At 44.5% G+C, this 9,155-nt stretch overlaps 1 long non-coding RNA gene across 1 annotated transcript; it reads left to right on the top strand.

Annotated features, from left to right (window-relative positions):
- The first annotated feature begins 516 nt into the window (after window positions 1–516).
- On the top strand, window positions 517–7,954 carry LOC138684811 (uncharacterized). Its single transcript, XR_011324103.1, has 3 exons — window positions 517–1,013; window positions 1,294–2,809; window positions 2,930–7,954. It is a non-coding gene; the product is annotated as an uncharacterized lncRNA (long non-coding RNA).
- Window positions 7,955–9,155: the final 1,201 nt, after the last annotated feature.

Consider the following 9,155-nt stretch of genomic DNA (forward strand, 5'->3'; position numbering starts at 1 on the left):
CCGGGGCGCGAGAGGCGCCGGGCGGGCACGCGGCGAGCGCCGCCGGCGGGCAGGAGGACACCGCGACCGCCGCCCCGGGCCCCGCCGTCCAAAATGGAGGCGGCGCGGCGGCCCCCGCGCTGCCGCCGGGGCCGGGCGCAGGTGCGGGCGGGGCGGGGCCGGGGCCGGGGCCGGGGCCCGGGGGGACGCGACCCGCCCGGCGAGGCTGGTGTGGCCGGCGGGCCGCCCTCCCTGGCTGGCCCCGTGGGTGCTGGCGGGAGAGGCCGGGGCGGTTCCTGACGGAAGGCTGGGCAGGGGCCACGTAGGGCTCAGCTGAGGGCGTCCCTCGGGATCCGGGTCAGGCGGTCGCCCGTACGGCAGGTCGTGGGGCAGCTTGCACCTGTGTGTCAGTCACGGCTTCGGCAAAAATAAGACCCGTCCTGCGTGCCTGCAGCTTTGAGCGGGTGGGAGAAGAACCCGGGTCTTGACGGCCAGTCAGGAGCCTCGTGCACCCAGTTAACAGCAGCCTAATAACGCTCACTGGAGGAGGCTAATCGCGCTGCGTGCCTGGCAGCCCCGGCTTTTCGCAAATTCCGGGCCTTCAAGACTCCCATAAGTAAATACGTGACCTGAAGGACTTGGCTGACCCGTATAGTTCACCGAGTTTCACTGAAGCACTGGGACATCTTCAGCGCATCCCGAAGCGTTTAGTACTTTCATAACCCCCTCGTGAGGAAGCGCGGCTCAGCTGCCAGTGGAGAAGAGCTGGTCGGAGGTCAGGTGCCGCAGCTAAAGGTCATAAAACTGTTCCATGGTGGAACTGAGGAGGAACCCTGATCTGCCGGCCCCGGTCTGCCATGTCAGCTTTACCAAACCACACAGGGCTGTTTTTTAAAAAACTCGTTCCAGTGGTCACAATTCTTTCCGGACACTAAAATACGTAGTTATGCAGTTCACTGAGACCCACCAAAAGATATACTTGTTCTGGAAAGTAGTTGTTCATCACAGGGCACATTCATTTTCTTTTTAAAAAGGTATGTTTGTACAGTTTGGAAATATTTTTTTTTTCCAAAGCGAAGCTGGGTTTGCTTAGTTTTATAGCAGAGATAACTTAGAAAAGCAGTGAATAGAGGCACACCTGTTATGTCTTCAGAAATAAAACGAGACTGAGGTTCCACAGCATGCAGGGATGGAGTTTGTTTACTCTTTTCATCTGTTGTCACCTTCTCTTTTGCAAATCATTTTAAATGAGGAGGAAGTGAACTGACAAATATACGCAGTCTCATTACAGTGTCTCATCTTTCCTGATAACAGCACTAGGAGGTTATGGATGAAGTCAGTAAAAGCAGGCACATTGATTAGAAAGTCAGAAGACCTCTCACATACATTTGCAACAAACCCTGCATTGAGGGCTAAAAATTGAGTGGTTTACATGGCTGTTTTCTCAGGTATGTTCCATATTGCACCCTGCATCCATGACTTACCTGTTCGTTTGGGTTCCTATTCCAGAATGCAAGTACAGGAGGAGGAACCGGAGTGTATTTAAAAAAAAAACCAACCCCAAAAAACTCCAACCCAAACCAAAAAAGCTATAGAGAGATAGGAAGAGAGATCTGGGCACAGCTTGGACACGGCGCAATAAATGCGAATCATTAACAGGCAAAGAAAGGAGGAAGGGTTAGAGGGGAGGGCAAAGTTTATAGTGATACACGCAGAGAAGCAATCCAGAAAATGGTATTCTTTGGGAAGGCAGACCTTTTAAAACACATTTTTGGAAGGGATTTAAACTAGGAAAAGGACTTGACTAGTTTGGAGGAGTTTAAGTGCAGCCAAAAGGTGTCCAGCAGGGAAAAAGCAAAGAATAAGTCAATACTAGTTCCATGTAGAACTATGTATTTTATCTATGTTCTTAGACGTCTCCTGACGGTAATACCCATACAAGAGTGATGTAACTGGCGCATCAGTTAGTGCCACCTCATCTACATTCATCTTCCCAGCAGAGTTTTTGTTTTGGTAGGTAGGGGATGTTTTTAGTATTTTTACTGGGAGTAAGAGAACAGATGGACTATTTAAGAGGGGAGGACAGTTGCATAGGACAGGAAAAAGAACTTCAGTCTGACATGCAATTAACTGGGGGCACTGTCAGCTATTTTAAAAACATATGGAGGGAGGATTTCCTGCTCATATAGAGGAAGCAACACTTGAAAACAGAAACATAAACTTCATCCTCTCATATCTACTGGGGAAAAAAAAGAGTGGCACACTGTTTGGGTGAGTACAAGACTGAACTGTGTAGTCACTGTATACAAAATGAGAAAAAATTGATGGATGAACGTTTTATACAGTGTTTTCTCTACCACTGGTGATATTAATGCAGAACTAGAAAACTGATGCCATAGCTCAATGTATTTTTAGTACAGTGCTACACGAAACAGCAGTCCTGTTTTGTCTGGAGAGGCAAAATGTAAAAAAGCTAACATAAAATTTCCTTCTGCCTCATTAACATTTCTCTACACTCAGTTTTAATACTTGGATTCTTAACCTTGTATGGCTCCATACGCACATATCATAGATACTAGAGTAACAATTCATGTTTTCTTCTCCAAAGATAAAAAGGCAGCACAAAACACATGTCCAGCCCTGAGCTCCCCTTAATTCCACCTGTGAGGCACTTCTACCACATTTCTTTTTTTTTTTTCTCCACGTTTTCTTTTCAGCACAGTTCATAGTTGGATGTAGACAAAATCAGGTGTTATCCCTATGACGCAGATAAACCGGAGCAGGAAAGACACCCGTCTCCGCCTCGTCTTTTGGAGTGCAAAAAATACTGGTGAGGCAACCCAGCAGTCAGGAGCTGCAAACTGGTTTGGACAGCTGTCCAAAGGCTGCATAGCCCGATGACCTTCCCTGCTAATCCCAAGTATTTCCTTCTCTTTATGTCTTCCTACAGGCTACCTCTTCTCTCCTCTGGTGCTCCCATTTCCTCTCCCTCTCTGATGCACCCTCTATCACCAGGCATCAGCAGCGGGGTTGGATTCCACTCCTGCAGGGAGAGAATGAGATTATTTCCTCCTCCATCTCCTCTTCCTCTTCCCCCACTGCTGCCAACTCCTGCAGCAGTCGGTGTTTTTTCTTAAAGCCTCAGGTGCAGAAATTATGTGATTACACAGGAATTTCTTCTTCCATTGAGAATAAAATGTCCCTAGCTACTGAAAACTCAGCACAACAGAAGACAAATACAAATAACGATCCACCTTTGGATGTAGGGAAAAGGTTGCTGTGATTTCTGAATGCTTGAACTTGACAATATGGTCCCTGTCCTGGCTCCTCTTACATGCAGCAGCACTCAGTGCCAGGTATAGTTAACAATCTGTAGCCGTCCAGCCAGAGCACCCAGCCGTTGCAGTGGGAGGAAAGAATCAGTCTAAATTGCATTTTTGTCTGAGCTACTTGGGGCAGGAATGCCCATGCACAGGGCAGAGGCATGAGAAAAGGAAAATGAAGACTGTGACAGCTCTGGATCCCTTGTGCCCACAATGCTGTAGAAATACTAGAGCCCCAATAGTCCCTCTTTTTAGTAAAATGACCTGTATAAATAGGAGCTTGTGGAAGTAATATGAATTGATACTCTGATCGTCAGACCTTTTTCATTGCTGTATACTTTGGAGCTATCACTCTTCCTGCCCAGTTGACAGAAATACTGATAACCAGCTGGAGGAATGATTCATAATTATTAAAAGCCCAGAGGTGGTGGGAGGAAAAACATCTCTGCCTTAAGTCACATGGAGCAGTCGCCTCTCACCTATATTTACTGAATGGTTTGCTGGATCAAAACAACTGGGGCAGAAATAAGGTCCCAACTTTTTAGTATGGATTTGTTTGGTTTCAGAAGAAGAGTGAGTTTAAGTATAATTTCTACAGAGAATAGTTACAGAATAGATCTCATACTTGTGCTAAGTTGTTTACACAACGTTAATGGAAACAGCAGCTCAAAGCACTATATAAAGGTATCACAAGTAAGTAAAATTAAATTGGGGTTCTTTTACAAAATCAAAGGTAGAAGGAAGGAGCAAGAGAAAATTCAGTCTTGGCTTAGGAGTGTCCAGCAATATACCATAAGGTCCTTTCAGTCCAATGCTAGAATGTTTTTACCTCCAAAAAATCTAGACTGGATGGGCAGAGACTAAAAGAAAATGACTGTGAACTAAATATCTGAGCTACTAAATAAGGACTATTGAAGAGAATATTCAAACATGAGTGTTACTAGCCGCCTGCATGCTTGCTCCACATTAACTGGTAACGAAAACTCAAAAGTTTTAAGTATCTGCAACAGGATATGGACTTTTTACTATTAGGAAATCTGCCCAAGTCCAGCCTAGGTTAGAAATGACTTGGGTTCATTATGTGATAGATATTGAGTTGTGTATTAATCACACCCACTGCAGTTCCTGCTATCCATATGTCATGGATCATCACTAAAACCTGAAGGATGAGTTGGAGGCTGAGGGTAAGGCGTCTGTGGAATTTATCATTTCTCATTACATATCTCTGGATTCGAGAAGAGACATGGGGTTTCCCTCTGCAGATAAACAGGAGGCGGTTCCCAGAAGAGTGAACCAGTCAGCAGCGATAAGACTATATCAACTTTAAAATGCAACAGTCCAAATACTAAAGTGGGATAAAGTGGTCTGTGTACCATGCAGGGAGGTTAAAAATAAGCATATCATGTGCTGTTACTGGTGGTTACCAAACGGGGAGATTCTTTTTTATTAACTCTTTCAAAATTAATGCTCTCTTTGTTGTTGTTTGTTGCATTTGCAAGGAGTTTTTGTTCCTAGATGTTTATTCTCAGCCCTGTAGTTCTTGTGTAAGTAGTCTTCCCCAAATGTGGTCGTAGCTCTAGGCAATGATTAAGAGTGTTTTCAGGCTGCTTGGCTTGCTAGTTGTTCTTGTCAGTCACCTTCCAGCTTTCCGAACACACTCATGTTCTTGTGATTTCTGGACACATTGTCCTCCGGCAGCCCCCAGTTTTGCTGAGCTTCCCCTGGCTGGTAGCCATTTTGTCAAGAGTGAAGACTCGCAGTCTTCAAGAGGAAGATTTCCAGCTAACCCCTGGAGAAGCACTTTCCGCTTGTCAAATGTCTTTCATCACCCTCCCAGCTCTGAGAGGGGGTGGTGATCTCCCCCTTGTCATCCAAGAGCAGCAAGAAGGAAAGTGGTCTCTTGAGATTGCACTCCAGCACTGTCTGAGATGCCTCCAAACGTGCGCCTGCATTTTCTGTTTCATTGACAATGTTGTCTCACACACTTTGGGGATGAGAGAACCACAAGTCAAGGCAGAGGCCTTTCCCACCAGGGTGAAAGGGGCAGGACTCTTAGACAGACAAAACCCTAGCAAACTCTTTCACTGCTTTCAAAGCAAGTGACAACACATTTTTTAAAAAAAAAAGCATTTGACCCATTTAAAATAAATCCTGTTTACTTTGCTCGCCTGAATAGAGTTGCTAATGTTAGCAGGAGGAAGATGAGCAGAATGTGGCTCTACTCGCTTCCCTCTGCATTTGAATTTTCTGTAACACATGCATTTTTCACTTAGAAGTTGACAGACCTTTACAAAAAGAATTTTTTTTTTGCTCATAAAACCCAGAAAACCCATAGATGATAGGCTGGCACTAGTGACCAGCATGGAATAATTACCCCTATAACACAGTTAAGAGCATACAGAAGGATCTGCAGGATCCATGTCATGCAATTGCAGGAATGAACGGGCTCTGGACCTGTGCATTTGGTTGTCAGACCACTTCAGTAGTGATGCTGTTGGTACTGAGGGCCTTCAAACAGGTCGTCTGTCAAGATGCTTTTGAGTCCCTAATTGTATGCAACCAAGTTTGATCTTCACGTCTAGGAAACTATGTTCGTGTACCTGCCGCTCTTACTCTCTTGGGGCTGGCTCTTAATTCTAAGATTTGTAGCTTGCAATTTCTTTTTCCAGGTTCAGCCCTTCTGTGGTCCTCAAAAATGGGGAAGGAAATGCCTTTTTAATTTTGTTGCTGTTAAGATCCCTGATCTTGTTTAGGACTTCAGCCACCATTGGCTCAAGAATGTGGGGATATGTCCTGGATCAGACATAACATTGTTGGAAGTGAAACAGTAGCTACGGATATCATCTGCTCAGGATACTGTGTCAGTGCTACCCCGTGGCTTTGCTATCGCCAGCCAGGTTTGCAGAAGCAATAGGAAAGTTAGCAAAGCAAAGCAACCAGGGCTCGGTTATTTTTATTACACTCCATTTCCTCGCAGCTGGTCAAAATAGTCAATACCTTCCAAATCTGACCAGCTCGACATGCAAGTGAAAGCTGAACACCAAGCAATGCTGGGGCAGTGTCTTCTGGTTAGTACGTGATCCTCTTTGTCATGCCCTGTTTCAGCAGCAAGAATGTACGGCCCAGTGTTCATGCTCAAACCAGAAGACATAAGTGCTAAGCCAGAAGATCTCAACCAGTTTTAACATCTCCAAAACCCTAAGGCAAGACCCCAAGGAAGATGTTGCGCAGGGCAGTGGGGTCACATACAGCCAGGAAGCCCCCAGGACAGTGGAGGCTGTGGTCGGGGCCCCACCAGGTTGCTGTGGAGCAGGAGGACCGAGCTGCTGAGAGCTGCTGAGCTGAGCTCAGCCTTCAGCCCCGGGCAGTCCTCAGGGGTCCCGACCCTCTCCCAGCCACGGTGTCCTGCCAGGGCCGTGTCTCTGCTGCTTACCTCCCCGCAGAGAGCTCTGAGGCCAGGGGACAGCAAACCACCCAGCCCCTGCAAACTCAGCCATTGCAAGGAGGAGACAGATGGTCTTATTCGAGGAGCTATTACTGGTAGCAGTAAGCATACTGCGGTGGCTGCTCCCTGCCTACTTATCCTGTATCTGCTCATGAAAAAGACCACCGAAACTACTCTTGGGCCATTAACTTTGCCTGGTGCTCCAAGACTGGGATTTGGGGTTTTTTTTGTTAAAGACGGTTTTCCAAAGGCTGTTCATTCTTGAAATTTAAAAAAAAAAAAAAAAATCTTTCTTGCTACATATAATTTTCTTGCATAATTTAGAATTTGTCTTCCCTCTTCTCTTCTGCCTTCAAGTGTGAAGCAAGGACCCAGCACAGGATCTGGGAAGCTGCTGCAGTCCTGTGGCTGAGCTGGATGCCCACATCAGCTCAGGTGCTGCTGGAGCTGAAGGGAGAGATGGCTGCCCAGCTGTTATCCATCACAGTAAAGAAATGCCTAAAGCAGCGTGTACTTAAGTTTACCACCTCCCAGACAGTCCTTTACTCAGGACATCCCAATATTTTTCTAGTTATGGTGTAGGGCTTTGGACTTAGGTTTACTCTGAGAAGCCAAAGAAATGTTTATCATTTTCTGTAATAGAAGCAGATTTTAAATGGATTATTATAATAATATCTAGGGATGTGTTTCTGAGATTTTACCACATGTCAACACAATCATAAGCATAATCAATGTCAATGACTTCCATTTAATTCTTGGACAAAGTTTGCTTTTAAATACCACACCAGATTTGACACGGCCAATGATAAATGAAATGCAATTAGTTCTACTATTTGCTTTGATGATATGCTAAATTATTTCTTACAACAGACCATTTATTATCCAAAGCTAATGGTTATACTCTTGCATTTAACAAGTCTAATATATCTTAAACCGTGGCAAACTGATAAGTTTCAAATTGAGATATTAAAGTCCAGAAAAAAGTCATTCCATCTAATAAATCCTTGTCAATGCCCAAGTCATTATTTTCACAAAGAAATCTTAAACTGTAAGAATTTTGTATGTATTTCTCATCATTGCATAAATAAAAAAATCTTAATTATGCTGCCTCTTAGTGATTTACAGTCGCTTAATGAATATATAATCTTAAGGAAAATGTCTGAATTTAAAAGTTCTTATGGCATTTTTAACATAATGCCTCTTCTAATTATTACAAGACAATTATTACTCCCCCCCGCCCCCTGAAATCTATCATGAGCTTATCATGGTACTTGCAAATTAGTGAAGAGAGTGTAGTCCCTGAGAATACAAATATTTGATCTTATGAATTGTTAGCCCTTACACTGCAACGTTGCTTGCCATGGAGCTTACTCAACTGCTCTGCACTCTGAATTTCCATTATCACCCCTTTCCTTCAGTATATGTCTTCTTCATGTGGACCTAATCCAGCTGAGGAATGTAAATGCCTTACAAAATAAAAAGCTGGAAACAGGTAGCAGCAGAGTACCTGATCCCAGAAATCATGTTTTGGCTGAAAACATAAGTGCCTGGACTTAAGGAAAAATTACTTGACCAAATTTTACCATTTCTGCAAGGTATTAAAGCTACCTTGTGAATGTCAGGCTTTGATATTTCAATGCCTGTTGAAATTCCATGGTGGCAAAAGCAGGGCACGCATAAAATACCAGATCTCCAATATGCTGGCAAGTCTTCCTGTAGAGTTAACTGCTACAGTGGAAAGCATATTGAGTTTTGCAATGTGCTACACTACACTGAAAGCCTCAAGTCTTTAAAAAAAAGAAGCAATACAAAATTACCGCAGGGACTTCAAAAATTCAGCTGTAAGATTTATAAAAAAATAATTTCTTCATATTTTTCACTCATATTCAAATTTCCTCCCATCCTCAAAGGACAGGTCTGTCCCACCTTGATTTGTTTTATTCCAGGTTTCAAACTAATGCAGGCACAGCAAATTCTGGTTGTTATTTAGAGAAAATTCTTTCCTTTCATAACACGAGGGGTTACAGAAGGGGGCATTTAATTTCCCTTTCTGTCATTACCTTAATAACGTCAAGCCAGGCCCTGGGCCACCTACACCGGGGTGCTCAGCCCCAGCCACCCCACACACACTGGCCTGCTCCCTCCCAACCCCCCTGTGCTCTCCCAGTCCTTCCTCCCTTTCCTTCTACCTGCACCTGGCTGCAGCCCCACCAGGCACATCTCTAAGTCGTACACTCTTCTGCAATTTCCTTAATGTTTCTTCTTCCTTCTATTTATCTAATTACTCAGGGATGTTTTCACATCCTAGTACCTTCCCCCATTTTCTGAGCTCCATGTTTTCTTGCTCCTTGTTGTGCAGAGGACTCTTCTTCTCAACAGTTGAATTCCCCTGAAGATGATAGGAAGAG

Source organism: Haliaeetus albicilla, chromosome 3, assembly GCF_947461875.1.
Source record: "Haliaeetus albicilla chromosome 3, bHalAlb1.1, whole genome shotgun sequence".
In the NCBI taxonomy this organism is placed as follows: Eukaryota; Metazoa; Chordata; class Aves; order Accipitriformes; family Accipitridae; genus Haliaeetus; species Haliaeetus albicilla.